This window comes from Medicago truncatula, chromosome 1 (assembly GCF_003473485.1).
Source record: "Medicago truncatula cultivar Jemalong A17 chromosome 1, MtrunA17r5.0-ANR, whole genome shotgun sequence".
In the NCBI taxonomy this organism is placed as follows: Eukaryota; Viridiplantae; Streptophyta; class Magnoliopsida; order Fabales; family Fabaceae; genus Medicago; species Medicago truncatula.
This window is the reverse complement of record NC_053042.1, coordinates 16551057-16567821: the sequence shown is the minus strand read 5'-3', so window position 1 is coordinate 16567821 and position 16765 is coordinate 16551057.

The following is a 16765-nucleotide window of genomic DNA, read 5'->3' as shown; positions in this document are numbered from 1 at the left end:
TCTTAAGCTGATCTTTCAATACGAACCAAACGAACACCGCACAACAAAAGATGTGAAATCAAACAACGCCGCACAAGACGACGAACAACACAACGTCGCACTAAGACGACGAAATCACGAAAAAACACAAAAGAAAAACTTGATGTATGTGGAAATCACTTATTTAGATTGAAATAAAGGAGAAAAAATATGAAGAGAGGTGATTCTAGGTCAAAAATTGACCTAAAATTACCCCTCCTCGATGTGTGAAAGAGGAAGAAAATTTAGAGAGAATGCAGAGTTTCTCTCACTAGAAAATTAGGGCTAGCTATACCATTTTGAGACTGGCTTTTCGTATTTTAGTTAGCTCGATTAATATCATTTTCTGACAATTTTTTTATCAAATTACATACTGATATTTTGCATAACTACATGTGACAAAGTGTTTAAATCTTGAAATGGACTGCTCTCACTCGCTCATTCAACTGCTTCTCCCTAGTTTCTAATTTCTTTGGTCACTTTGTAACAGGTATTCGGTGAATCTAAAAAGTAGTTTTGTCTCTTATAAATACAACATCAAGGTTGATAAGGGATCTTAGCCATCCGCTCTGCTATTGAAAGTGTTGAATTTTCTTCCCTGCACTCTAGCCTCTTATCTAGAGTTTTGATATTTTGACATCTATTTTGGGACAACAAATTTGACAATCTATTACGAAAGGTGGTATCCTAAAAGTGAAAAAAAAAAAAAAAAAAAAAAAAAAACTTAAAAACTCAGAAAGTGAAGAAGAATCGAGTGTGTGGACCATAACGCAGTACAACTTCAAACCCTCTTATGTTTTCTTAGGTCCCTCCTAAACCAAACTATAATCCTATTATTCATACCCATTTTCAATTTTTTCATGCCACAACGAAAACCTTCACTTCACCGAAAGTGTGTGGTAGTTCGGATAGACATATTTTAATGCGAAATTGACTACTTAACAAGTGTCTCATTTATTGGCTTAACTCATAATCTAAAAAACTTTGATGCCAAAATTGATGTCAACTCATTAATGAAGACATGGTTTGTGACGTGTCAAACTAAACATGCAAATTGTAGATACTCAACATAGGAGACTAATTAGGTCCCTATTTTAAAGGGACAGGAAAAATATTTAATCCTATTTTGTAAAATAAGATTCAAAAAGGTTTACAAATTGAATTATCTCTTTTCATTTCCTTCTCGTCGTTCTCCTTCTTGGCTATAGAAAATAGAATATATAAAGCAGTGTCGATTCTTGAATTTCTCTCGTTCAATACTTCTTTAACTCTCATCTTTTTGAGATCTTGATCCAGTATTGTCTGCAAAGGGATTCCGAATATAGACAAAGATTGAACATTGGTCCAATCCGAAACAATTGTACTTGGAAATGGATTAACTCATATGGTATTATGCTTATGTGAAATCTAGACTCTTAATAAAAGGGATAGAATGTTTTATCATAAATTAGAAAAGAAAGTTTGAGATGTTTATATGGTGGGGAATTTATTTTCATAAACAAAAATTTGTTAATAGAGAGTAATATGGGTACTCAAAACCTGTTACAATAAGTCTATATCAATAGAGACAAGTGAGTGGGTTAGTCCATCAATTTGAGGTAAAAAAAAATTTTTTACTATTACCTTCTTTATATGATGAGATTTATCTTTTGCGGTGTTCTTTTTTTTTTTTGGTTTTGAAAATTCAATATCTAACTCAATGCCTAACTAATTCAAGAGGTTCAATTTGTTCTAGACTAAGCCACCAAACCATGAGTACTTAATTTGTGGGGACTCCAATTATATTTATATTCTTATATTTTAAAAATTTATTTATTTTAAATTTATTTAAAATGTATTATTGTTGCATACGTTCAAAATTTAAGAAAGATTTTCAAATTGAATCATCTCTTTAATTTTCCTTTCCATTCCTCTTCTTTATTTTCACCAAAGAGTAAAACTAAGAGAGGAAGAGAAAGATAAAGATAAAGAGAGAATTCATATGATTGAATCTTATGTCCAATTAATGCATTTCAGTTTACTCTTATATACTTGATAATACCCTTTCCAAATGTTTAATTCTCCGATGTGGGACTTGTATTCAATTGATTTATAGGATGCCTTATTGAAGGGTTTTCGGTTCAAAAATTGCCTATAGGTATTTGACTGGATGCTTTATGTGTATGAAAAACCATGACATGTATAAAGTAACGTAAGAATGAATCAGAAAAGAGAGTATGAAAAACCATGGCATACATAAAGTAAGTAAGTAACTATTGGAAGAATGAATCAAAAAAGAAAAAGAAGGGATAAGAAAAAAAATAAGTGCAGAGGGCTGAGGAGGAAACAACAGAAACTTACCTGATATGTATATAACTTTTCATCAGTGGCAGCAACTGCAGTTGTTATGTCAAGAACCAAAAATATTATTCAACCATTTGAAAATACAATCCCAAGTTATCTTTGTCTTTGTACAACTTGCAAACAAATTACTCAGGTGTTTCAATTTCATTAAAACAAAATACACAACATTGTTGATGCACATCACAAATGACGCTTCGTCTCCACAATTCCACTTGCATTGGTAACTTGTCTTAGAGTAATCTCCATCCAAACACACTTATCTTCGACGGCACAAATGTATTCCATTGTCACTGCACCGCTGAGAGAAAATAACCGTCGTATTCGTAACAGAACAGTCTTCTAGCGGGGATTGATTTAATGAAGAAAATATGAGATATTAGTCTCCGGCATTGTTCTTTTTTTTCTTAAAAAAAAAAAAAACTTGATATATGATATGAGGACCAATTAATTCGTGAGGTTAAATCCCACCATTTATTTGCGGGAGGATATTTAAAAGTCAAGCAAAATTTTATATCCACTAACCAACCAAAATTTTTCTTTATTGTTCAATATGTAACAATAGCAGCCAAATATGTGAAAGTAAGATATGCTAGGTTTAATATTTTTCCAGAGTTCATATGGGGTTTTGTTAAGAACCTTTCTTATAGAAACTCTATTCAAAATGTAACAAGATGTGTTAATGGCTTCTGCCCAAAAGTAATTTTCAACATTTGATTCATTTAACATTGTTCTTGCCATTTCTTGCAAGGTTCTATTTTTTCTTTCAACAACTCCATTTTGTTGTGGAGTTCTTGCACAAGAAAAATTATGTTTAATACCATTTTCATCAAAGAATGTTTTGAAGGATGCATTTTCAAATTCTCCTCCATGATCACTCCTAACTGTGATGATATTATAACCTTTTTCATTTTGAACTCTTTTGCAAAAGTTTTGAAATGCTTCAAAAGATTCATCTTTATGTTTTAAAAATAGAACCCATGTAAATCTGGAGAAATCATCAACAATAACAAATCCATATCTTTTGCCAGTTAGACTTGCAGTTTGAACAGGACCAAAAAGATCAATATGAAGAAGCTCTAAAGGTTTCTGAGTTGAGATAAACTCAATAGTTTTAAAACTACTTTTTACTTGTTTACCTTTAACACATGCTTCACAGATTTTGTCCTTTTCAAAGCTAATCTTAGGCAAACCTCTAACTAGATCAAGTTGAGAAAGTTTAGCAATGGTTTTCATGCTTATGTGACCAGCCCTTTTGTGCCAGATCCATTTGTCTTTTTCAAGAGACATAAAACAAGATTCAGCAGGCATATCATTCAGTTCTAAAACATATAAGTTCTTTCTTCTTGAACCAGAGAAAAACAATTTGTTAGAGGAGGTTTGTCTGACTTCACATATGTTAGGTTTAAAGATAACTTCAAATCCACTATCGCACAATTGACTTATGCTAAGTAGATTATGTTTTAAACCTTCCACATACTGAACATTTTCTATTTTAGCAGAGTTAAGATTACCTATAGTACCTTTACCTCTGATTTTACCTTTGTCATTGTTTCCAAATGTCACTAGTCCTCCATCCTTCTTTTCAAAAGTTAGAAAACAATTCCTGTCACCTGTCATGTGCCTAGAACAACCACTATCCAGGTACCATGGTTTTGTTCTTGCACCCTGAGGCAGGACCTACATTTGACAAGATAAAAAATTTAGGTACCCATGTAATGTTGGGTCCTTGAGGGTTAGTTCTTCTAAGAGATCTTTTCTAAAAGTAACATTCTGTCTTTTATGATCAGATTTGTTACAGTAGAAACATGTCTTCTTAGCCTTTTCAGCCTTTTGTGAACTTTCTGATATATTGAGATGAGAACGTTCTGAACTAAGATTTAAATTATTTTGTTTGATAAATTTTTTCTTAACATGACATACTGATTCATTATGTCCATACTTATCACAGAAACAACATTTAACTCTTATTTTAGCTTTAGGTACAAAACTTCCAATAATTTTGCTTGGATCCTTAAAGCCTAAGCCAGATTTCTTAGTACTTTCATTTTGAGATCCTACTATGTTTTGAAAAGTTTCTGTAGATTTTATAAACCCTGTCAGATCCTTTTTCAATGTTTCAACTTCCTTTTTCAAAAGTATGTTTTCCTTTTGTACTTCAGAAGGTACAGACATAATGCCTTTTTGTTTTCTGTTTATCTCTCTTTGTTTTTCTGACATGTCAAAATGAGAATCTTGCAGAATTTTTATGGTCTTTCTAGACTCATCATACTTGTTTTGAAGTATTTCTTTTTCTTCTTTTATCTCAGAAAGTTCTTTAATTAAAGAGTGACATCTATTAGTTAAGAAGTTTGAATCATATAAGAGACTATCAATTTTATTTTCAAGATCTTTATATAGAGACTCAGTTTTATAGATAATTACCTCTTCCTCATCATCTGACTGAGTCATCAGTCCCATGTCTGTATCTGCATCTTCTTGAGAATCTGATTCATCCATGTCATCCCAAGTGATCATTGCTTTCTTCTTGAAAGGAGGTTTTCTTTGAACCTTTTTGATGTCAGGACATTCATTTTTGAAATGTCCAGTTTTGTTGCATCCATAGCAAGTGACTTGACTTTTGTCAGCTTCAGTTTTGATGCTGATGTTGGTCTTTGGAAACTTCTTTCTGATCTAATTTCTTCTCAACATCATCCTTTGAATTCTTTTAGAGATTAGTGCAAGTTCATCTTCAGCTTCTTCTTCATGAACTTCTTCTAATTCTTGTGGTTCTTGCACATCTTCATCAGCAACTGATGGGGTTTGCTGAGATGCTTTCAAAGCAGGTGTTTTTACCTTCTTCACTGGTTTGTCTCGTTGAAGTACAACTTCATGAGCTCTTAGTGAACCAATGAGATCTTCCAGGTTCATAGATTTTAAATCTTTTGCCTGAGTGATTGCAGTGACCATAGGTCTCCACACACTTGGAAGACATCTCAGTATTTTTCTAATTTTATCATGAGTAGAATATGCCTTTCCAAGAGATCTCATTTCATTTACTATTGTAGTAAATCTGGCATACATCTCATCAATGGTTTCATTTTCACTCATTTCAAAGACTTCAAATTTTCTGACTCCAATGTCAATTCTAGTTTCTTTGACATGAGATGTACCCTCATGATGTATTTTCAGAGTATCCCATACTTCTTTAGCATTTGTACATTCATCAACTCTTTCACTTTCTTCCATGGTTAGTGCACATGATAGAAAGAGTCTAGCTTTAGAGTTTAGTAATACCTGAGCTTTTTCATCTGTTGACCATGCACTTTTTGCTTTGACAGCTCCTTCTTTGGTTGTTGGAACAAAGTCTCCATCTGTGATGACTGCCCACATATCATTGTCTTGAGATCTGAGAAAGAGTTTCATCTTGCCTTTCCAAAAGTAGTAGTTTGATCCATCAAAAAGTGGTGGTCTATTTGAAGATCCTCCTTCAGCTATGTATTTGACTTTAGACATACTTCCTGAATCTTTTCTCTAACACTTGTTTAAGTGTTCAAACCCTTAGAGTCTGGCTCTGATGCCAATTGAAGTAGATAAAATAGTCACAAGGAAGGGGGGGTTTGAATTGTGACCCTTTAAAAATTATCCTGAAACTTAAAAATGATTCTCAAGTTGTTTACTTGGAATTATGTTAACTTTCTGACTTCAGAATGTTCTGAAGTTCATAAACAAAATTGTTTACTAAAGTATAAGTGTAAGTGTGTGTTGTGTATACTGTAAATAAAAGAGTATAGAGAAGAAAGAAAGAACACACAAAGAGTTATAGTGGTTCACCCAATGTGGGCTAGTCCACTCCCCACAATCCTGTGAGAGTTTCCACTAAGATGCTTGAGATAACCTCTCAAGTCCTGCACCTTACAATCTTGTTCACCTGAACAATTACAATCATGTATTCTCTAAGCCTCAGCAAGCTTGCACCTTCTTGCTAAGTTAACCACTTAGACTTTTACAACCTTTGCTCAACCTAACACTTTAGGACCTCTAAAAGCTAGATGAGACTTTGTTACAATTTGTATGGAAGTTGGATGTTTGTAAAACAAACAGTGGAAGAAGAAGAAGAGGTTATCATACAGATAACAAGAGTATTGATTTGCACTAAGTTGATGAAAGACTTAGAGATTGATCAATTTCAGTTTGCAAAAGCTTCAAACAAAATCAGAGTTGTTTTCTTGTATGCTTTGCAATGGTGCAAGTTTTGCTAATGCCTTGATCTCTATTTATAGAGTCTTTGGGCTCATATAGCCGTTGTAGGATGTCCAATGGTGTTATGCCATGTGTCCTGGGTCCCACAAGCTTTAACTTGAAATTCTGGGCAAACATTCTGATCTCTGATGAACATCAGAATGTTGTTGTGTTCATGATGATCTTCATCTGGGTTCATCATGTTCTTCATCTGGGTTCATCATGTATGAATGAACACATGAAGTTCTGGGCTATGCATATGCTTTTCATATGAATTTCTGGACAATAACCAATGTATGGACTTTTCTTCATACATCAGAATGTTCCTTTCCCAGATTTTGTCTTGGAACCGGTGCAGGAGGATTTAGTGGGATTCTGCATCTTCATGCCCATGCTTTGAGAGATTGTGTTGTCCTTGTTCAGTACCAACTCTCAGACGTGTCTATCTCTTGTTGAAGATGACATATTTGCTTTGCTTTTGCTTTTTGCTTTTCACCTACTATACTGTTCATAAAGTAAGCATGAGCTGAGCTTGAACATTCTGATCATCAGAATGTTCCATCTGTTTCACTTAGGATGATTTGTAAGACTATCATTTGATGTAATCAAATCCTAATAGTGAAACAATAATGAAGAGCAGTGATAATAACATCTAGGATGATATTCCTTTGTGAAATATTCCTAGTACATCAATGTTCATAGTCTTAAATGAACATTGAATGCCTTCTTTGACATAACCCTTGTATATGCCTTTATTGCTTGATTGATCCATGCAAATATACTCTTCTGGACATATACCCATGTCACATGTGCCTTGCATGACCTTTGATCAAAGTTCTTGAGACTCTTGGCTTGTTTAAGAACAACCTTCTGATCTCTGCTTGAACATTCTGATCTTCAAGCAACATTCTGATCTAACTTTCTGACCTCAGTGTTAGATCATGAGTTCAAATGTCCTTTGATTTCTTGATTCTTGGTATGATCTAAACCTTGTTCATGTCTTAGTAAAACACTCAAGAGCACAAGTTAAATACCAAGGAATTAATCAAAGTCCATTAATTCTTTAATCATATTGGTTTATTATCTTTAAAATTAATTAGGGATTTTGCCTCAACAATTACTCCCTAAACATATACCCCAATTTTGTACAAGATATATTATGTTGCCACTTAATTAATTGTTGGTCGATATGGCCAATAAGGTTGCACGCTAGAGGGGAGTGAATAGTGTTTTGATAAAGTTTTTTGAAGTTTTAACAAAAAGCGATTTGAATTGATTTGACTATTGGAAAAAAGCTTGAACAATCATAACAATTCACAAAAAGATAATGCTATGTGCTAATAAAATACAATATAAAATTGAGAGATTCACAATACAAATCTTATTAGAATCAAAAGTAAATGGTTCTTGAACAAGTTGCTAAACTAGACAATTTCAAAACCAAACCTATATGAAAATATAACAAGCTATCAATCAAAAACACATGGCATATGCAATTGAAGAATTGAATAGTAATTGAAACCAATTGATCCAAGGTAAGTACTAAAATCTAATTCAAAGAATTAAATTAAATTTTTATCAAAAACAACTTAGATCAATACAAGTTTCTACTCTAACAATTAATCAATTAACATATGCAACAATTGAAAGTAAAGAGGATAAGGAAGAGAGATAACACCGTCTACTCTTCTTGGTAAAAAACGTCTCCACCAAGAGTTCCTTGAAAAACCCCTATGTAAACACTCCCCCAAACTTCAAATAACCTTTGAATTTGGTGCTCCTTGAATCATCGAATCATTGATTACCCGTGCACCCCTTCAGACTCTTCACTCAAGTCTGCGATACTGCGTCCGGTAAACGATTCCCCTTCGATTGCAAGAACAATTAGAAAGAATCCACAAGCCCTATGGAGGTGGAATGAGATTATTCACTTCACTTTGGAACCTTGATTAAGCCCAACCAATTTCCTTGAGAGAACCAACTTACAATCCCGATAAGCACCCTAGCAAATCAATGTGACTCAATGTACAAAGTGATTCTAAGAAAAAGTGTTTAATCTTGAAGAATTTATGAACAATGAGTTTTTGAGACCTAGAGAGAATAGATGCAAATGGTTCAATGAAATGGGAGTTATGAGAGAATGGGTATATAGTAAATGAGTGCAGGTGCAAATTTTCGTCCAAAAATAACTATTTGAATCAATTCACTAAAAGTATGAATTGATTCAGACAACATAAATACAAGCGAGAAGAACATGAAGATTGATGCGATTCAGGCAAAAGTTGAATCGATTTAAATTACCCAGAATAAAGATTGATACGATTCAAATTAAAATGAGTCGATTCAATGCAAATCAAAAAGTTTCATGATACAATTTTTATAAAGAGAGAAACAATATGCAGGAAAGACACACTTGCAATTAAAGCATCATCAAAATGACGATTGTCAACACAAGCTTCATTAACAATCTCAGTTCATTAAAGATTGTTAAATAAGTCTTTTGTTCTTATAAATTTTTAGTTTCTCTAAATTTATTTCAAACATTGGTCCCCTAAATATCTTCCTCCAATTTCATTTAAAAATAATAATAGGACAAAACTTAGATGCAGTTCCCTATGTGCTGTTGGTACTGTTCTCCAATAAATTTGTGACAAGTGGATTTCTTAATATAGTCATCTAATCTTTCGTTAACTCTCTCTTTACGGCTGTTAACCTACGAAACAATTAAAGCCCAACTTTCTTCCTGGCATGACCAACATCAACTACGAACCAACTTTCGTGCCGGCATCCTCCCCAGGAGCTACTGCGTCTCTGTCACCTCCAACAAATGCCCATGGCCTCCCTTCTACATCTACGTGGTTTTTTGTTTTGTGAGACATGCTAAGTATTTGATACAGTGGAGATTATCTTCGTTTACTATTTTTAATGAAATCACGTTTGCTGTGCAATTGACTAAGGATCTTCCAATCCTTACAAATCATTCAACAACATTCACATCCTATTTTGAATCTTGCAATGGCACATCCCGAGAGAGACATTGAGGACCCAAATAAAAATCTGATTGAAAAAAAGTGAAACATGTAGAGGTGTTTTGAGAGGTAAATTAAGAGGTTTCATTAATTGAAAAAAAAAAAAAAAAAATTGGTGTAAAATCTAATTGTAGTTTTGAGATACCATGGTTGTCGGTGGTTGTTGCAAGTGAATCCTGTGAATTGGAGTCTTTCAGGCAACTTTCACATTGGAAGTTAACGGAGGCAAGAGGGTTAACGGAAGCGATATAGATTTAAGGTCAAAGTTTCGATAGCGGGTCAGACGTGGAATAAGTAATCCACTTGTCTCAATTTTATTGGAAAACAGTTAAAACAGCACCTAGGGAACTGTTTATAAGTTTTATCCATAATAATAATATCTTCCTCCAACAAATTGGATTCTTGTTGTAAAGGCTGCACATGTCGCAATATATAGAGGGATTAATTAAAAACGAAAGCCAATGTATTTATAAGTAGCAAAACTTATTTTAAAGTAATTTTTTGTCTCTATAATTTCAATTTTATTCCCTTATGCACCGTCATGTGTGAAACCTTAAACAACGATTGTCAATTTTTAAGACGAAAAATATTTGAGGGAGCATTGTTTGAAGAAATTTTTTGACGACTAAAAACAAAATATATATTTATAAAAACGGGGGACTTATTTAAACCATAATAAAATTCATATCTATTGAGTTCTACAGGTTTCAACGGATAAGGTTCCGTGTTGTCGCTGCTTTAGCATTTTCATTCCTAGATTCTCTGATAATTGTTCAAGTCTGTTAAAATCTACAGGTTTTAGGGTTTTGGGAGTTTGAGAAAAATAAACTACAACAATGTTTGCATTCATCTAATATAGTGTCAAATTTTGTGATGTTGTGGTTGCCGTTGTTGAAATAATCTACAAATATCTTTGCTACTTAGTCAAAATCAACATTGTGAAGTTGTAGACGATGCACCCAATTGATGGCATGAACCAATTCCAAAGATTCTCCGACTTCCGTGGAGCAAATATGTTGTGACCAAAGTGTCATAGCAACCCTTGTATAGTTCAGCGTGACGGAGAATGAGACATCAATGTTGCACATTAGGCGCCCTGTTACTGGTGAATGCCAACGAGACAACCGATGTTAGTTGTCTCCTGTCAGTTTCTAGAGTAGGCCGATCTCGTTGTTGTTGTGTTCACTTAGCATGCTTTGTTACGTACATTTGCATGCAACCAATCTTCCTATCAATTTTCCGCATGCTCCAAAATTTGACTAGACTTATTAATAAATAACCACCACACTTTCATGTTTCGGCTCCAAAATTTGCATGTTTTGACTAGACTTAAAAGTTCTAAATTTTATAGAGACCAAAAATATATTTAATCCTTTTTTTAATAACTATAGAGTCAAGTTTGTTAAAAGAAAAATGAATGAGATTACTCATTCTATAGTTAGCTAGAACGACCTTATTTATTAAGACTTTAAGTTGTATTGATAATATGATTAATTTGTTTATATGTTAAAAGGAGAATCGGGTTCGATTCCTATGGGAACAACGTTTGGCCAATGCGCATGTCTTTACGTACAAGTCAGATTAATCGTCCACCTTTGATAGGTTGGAAATCGGTACGAAATAAAAAGAGGTCGCAGTCAACAAGGTTTACTTTTTGTGTGGAGTAATAATATGGCAAAAAAGGTGTCTATGGAATATGGATCATTTTTCTAATTAACAAGCAAAATGCTGAAATGGAAAATATGTATGTTTTCTATCTATAAGTGGACGCCGCTTTGGCATTATGTAATCATTCAATGCACCTACACGGATCAAAATCATTCATGCAAGTTCGCTTTAAAATAGTTTAGTACGTATCTACCATTCAATAATTTATTATCATATTCCTCTCAAAAATAGTTTAGTAGCATATAATATCTTTTATTTTTCATTATTTTAAAATATATTTAAATTTTAAACTAATTTAATCTATAGAGTATCAACAATATACCAAACTCGTTTTGTTGTACTGTTTTATAATTTTGCTCGATTTGATTTTTAATGAAAGTATTTATTTTCCATTAAAAAAAAATAATAAACCAAACTTGTACACCAATGATGTTTTGCCCAATAGAATTAGTTTTTCCTATAAACACACACTGTTAACTTCTATTATTTCTCGCAGTGTTTGACATACAATCAAGCAAACACTTATTTCTCGCTGTTTATCATTTTTCTTTCAGCTAGTTTAACAGCTCACAAAGAAGGCTTAATTGCACTTTTGGCCTCTATCTTTTCAAAAATTGCGATTTTGGCCCCCTAACTACTTAAAATACAAAACAGCCCTCTATGTATTGAATATTTGGCAGTTTTTGCCCCCAAGACCACTTTTGACTTAGTATTCGCTGACGTGGCACCCACATCCCTTAAGTGAGGTGTCACGTGTCGACCATTATGGGTGCCACGTCAGCGAAGATTAAGTCAAAAGTGGTTTTGGGGCCAAAACTGCCAAAGATCCAATACATAAGGGGCTGTTTTGTAGTTTAATTAGTTAGGGGGCCAAAATCGCAACTTTTAAAAAGATAGAAGACCAAAAGTGCAATTAAGCGTGTACGTCCAAAATAATTAAATTATAAAATTCAATCAACATGCACAAGCCGACGCCCTAAGAGTCTATATATGGACTATGGTTGACCAAAAAAAAAACAATAGTCTAATACGAGAAAAATCATATAGACTATTGGTCTCTCTCTATACACACATGCTCAATTATGAACCATTCCTTTTTTAGAAAATATTTACATTTTATTGAATAGAAGTCAAATTTTTAAAAATGTAGCCAAAGCCAAAATGTTAAACCTATCATCTTTCTCTATCACGTATTCATTCTCTTCCTTAAAACATGCACAGCCACTAAGGTTTATGCTACGATGTACAACGACATATAATCGCCAATGGCGGCGTGACTAGTGGACACCAAGCATGTAATATCTCCTCTTCTCTTTGCCAGACAATCTTCAATTCTTCGTCTCCCTTTTTCAAGGTTAACCACAAGTATATGATACAATGGATTTTGGGTTAAAGTCAGTATTTTAGTCTCGCATCTACTTTTTTTTTTCTACAACAAAATTTATTTAACAATCAGATCCTCCTGCTCAAGACAATCTAAGGCGCCGTATATAGGCGGAACACGCGAAAATAAACACCCTAAAAGACAACCTTGAGGACAAAAGCCCGCTAAAATACACGTCACCACCTAAAACAGACACCTTCATGTAAACGACTACTGAAAAACGATATCCAAAAGCACCCATCGTCACTACTCACCCCAAAGAGAACTAAAAATTAAATTCCCAATTCTTGATGAGTCAATAATTAGTGTTTTTAATATATTATTTGAGTCTATTTTATTTAGATTTTATATGTTTTTAATTCCTTTTTAGAACTATTTTACTTCAATTGCAAGTTATTTAATTTCAGGAACAAATATTCTAAAGAATGAGTCTTGGAACAAAAGAAATGAGATTTGGAGCTGATTCGGACTAAAAATACGAAGGTTTTGTGCAAAAATATGAATCCCCTAAGTCAGAAGCTTGACACGGCTCGTGCCACCAGCCACACGACCATGCCATCAGCCTAGAGCCCCTTTTGCTGCTTTTTGCTTCCTGGACAAGCTGCCTATTAGTTTATTTTTGACCTAAAGCCCGTGGTTTCTTGTGCAATACTTTAGTGATTTATTTCTTAGGGCTTAAGTCAATGTTAGACTATAAATAGAGCAGCCATCAAGCTTGTATAATCATCTTTTGTTCTCTGAATTTAATAGTGACAATTGTTTTCTTTGAATAAAATTTCTTCTTTTTATTATTTTATTTTATGTTCTTCTCCTTCTTCTCTTCTATGTGTACAATTAACATGAGTGAGTAAACTCTTCTTGTCTTTGAATTGTTGGATGAGTCTAATGACCTAATCCTAATCAAACCAAGCCTCGAACCCTAATTTTATGTAAATCTACTTTCTAATCTAATTTCACCGTTTTTATAATGAATTAACAAGTATCAAACTCATAATGCGACAGCGGAGGGTTAGTACTTGTTAATTCATCATCACAAATATCAAAGCGAAGCATCGAAATAAGAAGTTTTGAAATTGGCACAAGTGAAATTAAACAAGGATTGCAAAACATGATAATAGTCTAGCAAACCTTGAGACAATAAAGTTTCGTTCTTCAAAGATTATAATAGCAATCAACCATGAGAATAGGCGTGGTTGCTAGAGGAACACACACACTGAAACTGAAAGGAGATGCGATATACTTAAGAGAAACTTGTCTTTAGAAAGTAGATCCAACATAAAGTTCTAGCTTTAGGGTTTGGTTTATGAAGGGTTTGTCACCAAGATGAACCAATAATCTCAAGGCGTTTTTTATTATTACTTTTAAACCGTTTTAAATCCCAACTTTTCAACTAAACTCTCTTCTAATCATTCATAAAAGTTAATTGAATTAAACAACTCCATGTTGGAACGATACTCTCTTATTACTACATCGGTAAACTGTACACTTGCGAATTTACTACATCAATCCTCTACACCAAAGCTGAGCCACATCCGAAAAGCTCATATCTGAAAGATCATTCAACTTTCACCACCTCTCCACCTCCGATCTACCGAAAGAAATACCATAAAAAAGTCCAAAATCAAACTTGACCCAAAGAACTGACTCCCGATATTGAATCAAAATTCATCGTCCCACCATACTTAACGACCAAAACAGAAGGGAACCTCTCACCCCCGGTACGCTAGAGAAACACCAAATCAAGCCAAACAAGATTGCAGCTAGACAGTGACTCCCGATCTCGAACTAAAAGTAATCGGCCCACCGGAACCTAACACACAATAAGTAAGACAAATGACATGATATGCGGTGGTGCAAACAACAAATCAAAAGGAAAAGGCTCAGCTCAAATGGGACATGCGCCCTCCAAACACCTTAACAACCCAAAAACGCAAATAAGAGCTAGTGACGACGAACATGGGCCCGTGTAACAGAGGCTGCCTCCAAAGGAAATCACCCCAAGCAACACCCACCTCCTCACCTAAACAACACCAACCACCATCTTATATAGCTCTCGTACGCAAATCATTATGACACCAAATTCGAGTCCAAAACAAAAGAAATACTACCCATCTAAAGCCACCACCACCACCATGCAAAGCCACCACCACCACCTCAACCAAATCACCACCACCACGCACCACCACAACACCAGCACACAACAGAAAACAATCAGTAAAAGTAACGGACATACAGTGACCCCGGAGAGGGGTCTGCCACCAAATCAAGCAAAATCTAAAGCTACATGGCCACCGGTACGAATAACGACAACCACCACGATCCTTATGACGACAAACGATCCGGGAGTTCGTTGAAGGAGGATTAATCGTGGATGAAAGATATGTCGCACACCTGCAGCCGCCAGAATTGGACCACATAGATCGGCACCACACCTCACCCCCTCCACACCATACGTTAGTCACCAACATAAACCACCCCGTCACAACCTACACATCCCACCCTTGATACCACCACAAAGGAACAAAAATCTAACAGATTCATATGATCATCACTCAAGGAATGAAGTCATTATATCATATATATCACAGTTCAAAAGCATGTCCACCACTTGTTGCTGTATTTAATGATTAGTTGTAAGCAATTGAACGTTTAACTAGCATGATCAAGAATAAGTGCCTTGCTTTCAAGATTTGTGGAGATAAGCTGTTGTTTGTAGGTGGACAAAGTGGTCCGGAAGGGGAAGAAGCTGTAGTAGTGTATTATTGGCGTCCCATACTCGATGTTAGCAACGACACAATAGAGTGGGAGGTACTCGGCAGGAAGGACCACCCACCGCCGCCGCCACTACAAAACCACCACCGAGAAACCCTCCACCATGAAACACCACCACCACCTCACAAAACTCCCGTGACATATCCACAAAGATCGGAACACCACCTCCGATCCGCACAGATCCACCACCGCCTCACACCATCGGACCGCCAACCCCTCACCATCGAAACCACCAAATTCGTGGCCACCTCACCTCCTCCAACTAGATCTGAACCAGATCGGGCCGCAACACAAATTGGACAGGAAACCGGCAAAAAAACGGACGCGAACGGAGCAAAAACGGAGCCATAAATGATATATATTCATTTTTAATCCAAATGCTATTAATTATTCTTATTATTCTCACATATCATTTCACTTGATAATTGATATGATCCATGGAAATCCTTTTCTCAATTCCCTTCTTTCTCCACTCTTTCCTATTCCCCTCATGTTCCGTGGAAATCCTTTTCTTTTGTTACTTTTATTTTCAAACCATTATGTCTATCATTCTCGTGTCTCTTCCTAGTTTTGTAATCTCACTCTTGATGGTGGAAAATTCGAAATACAGTCAGTAGAACATGAAAATTCAAAGTGATTAAAACCCAATTCCTTTGGTGGTTTTTCCTTTACTTTCATCATCAATGATCAATAAAAAGAAAAACCTTTTTTGGTTTTTTTCGTCAAAGGGAAAATTGGTACTTACAAACATGTTTGTAAAATTCGATCAACAATTGAAAAGCTTATGACTGCTATGCAACAAAGAAGGAATGTTCTCAACTCTTTATACTGTAAAAGAAACCCTTTTAATTTTTCTTCCATATACTTTTCTCTATGTTTGTATAAAATTAAGTTCATTCTTGGATAGAGTTTTTCGTCAAATTAATGGAGAAGAAAGAAGAGCAACCACGATGAAATGGGAAAATTAATTTGATAGAACTCTCAATCCTGAAGAAGATCAATGGGTGTGAATAACAAAAAAGAAAAAAGGGAAAATAGAGGCAATCATGTGGTTAAGCGTGAAATTAAGTGAAATATCATCTCCACCATTCAGATTAATCTTAGGGTGCTAACTTAATGCTCTCATCTCTTATTATAAAACCTCCTCTCATATGATACATCCTATAACCTTTAAGATTTTGGGTGCAACTGACGAAATGTATTATCTCGATCTTTCGTTGGTGATGGGTCATTGACAATTAATATTTTGTTGTTGCAGTTGATTATCTTGAATAATGCCCACAGGAAGATCAAGACTATGGCCTTTTTTGAATAATCATTTTATTCACCGTTT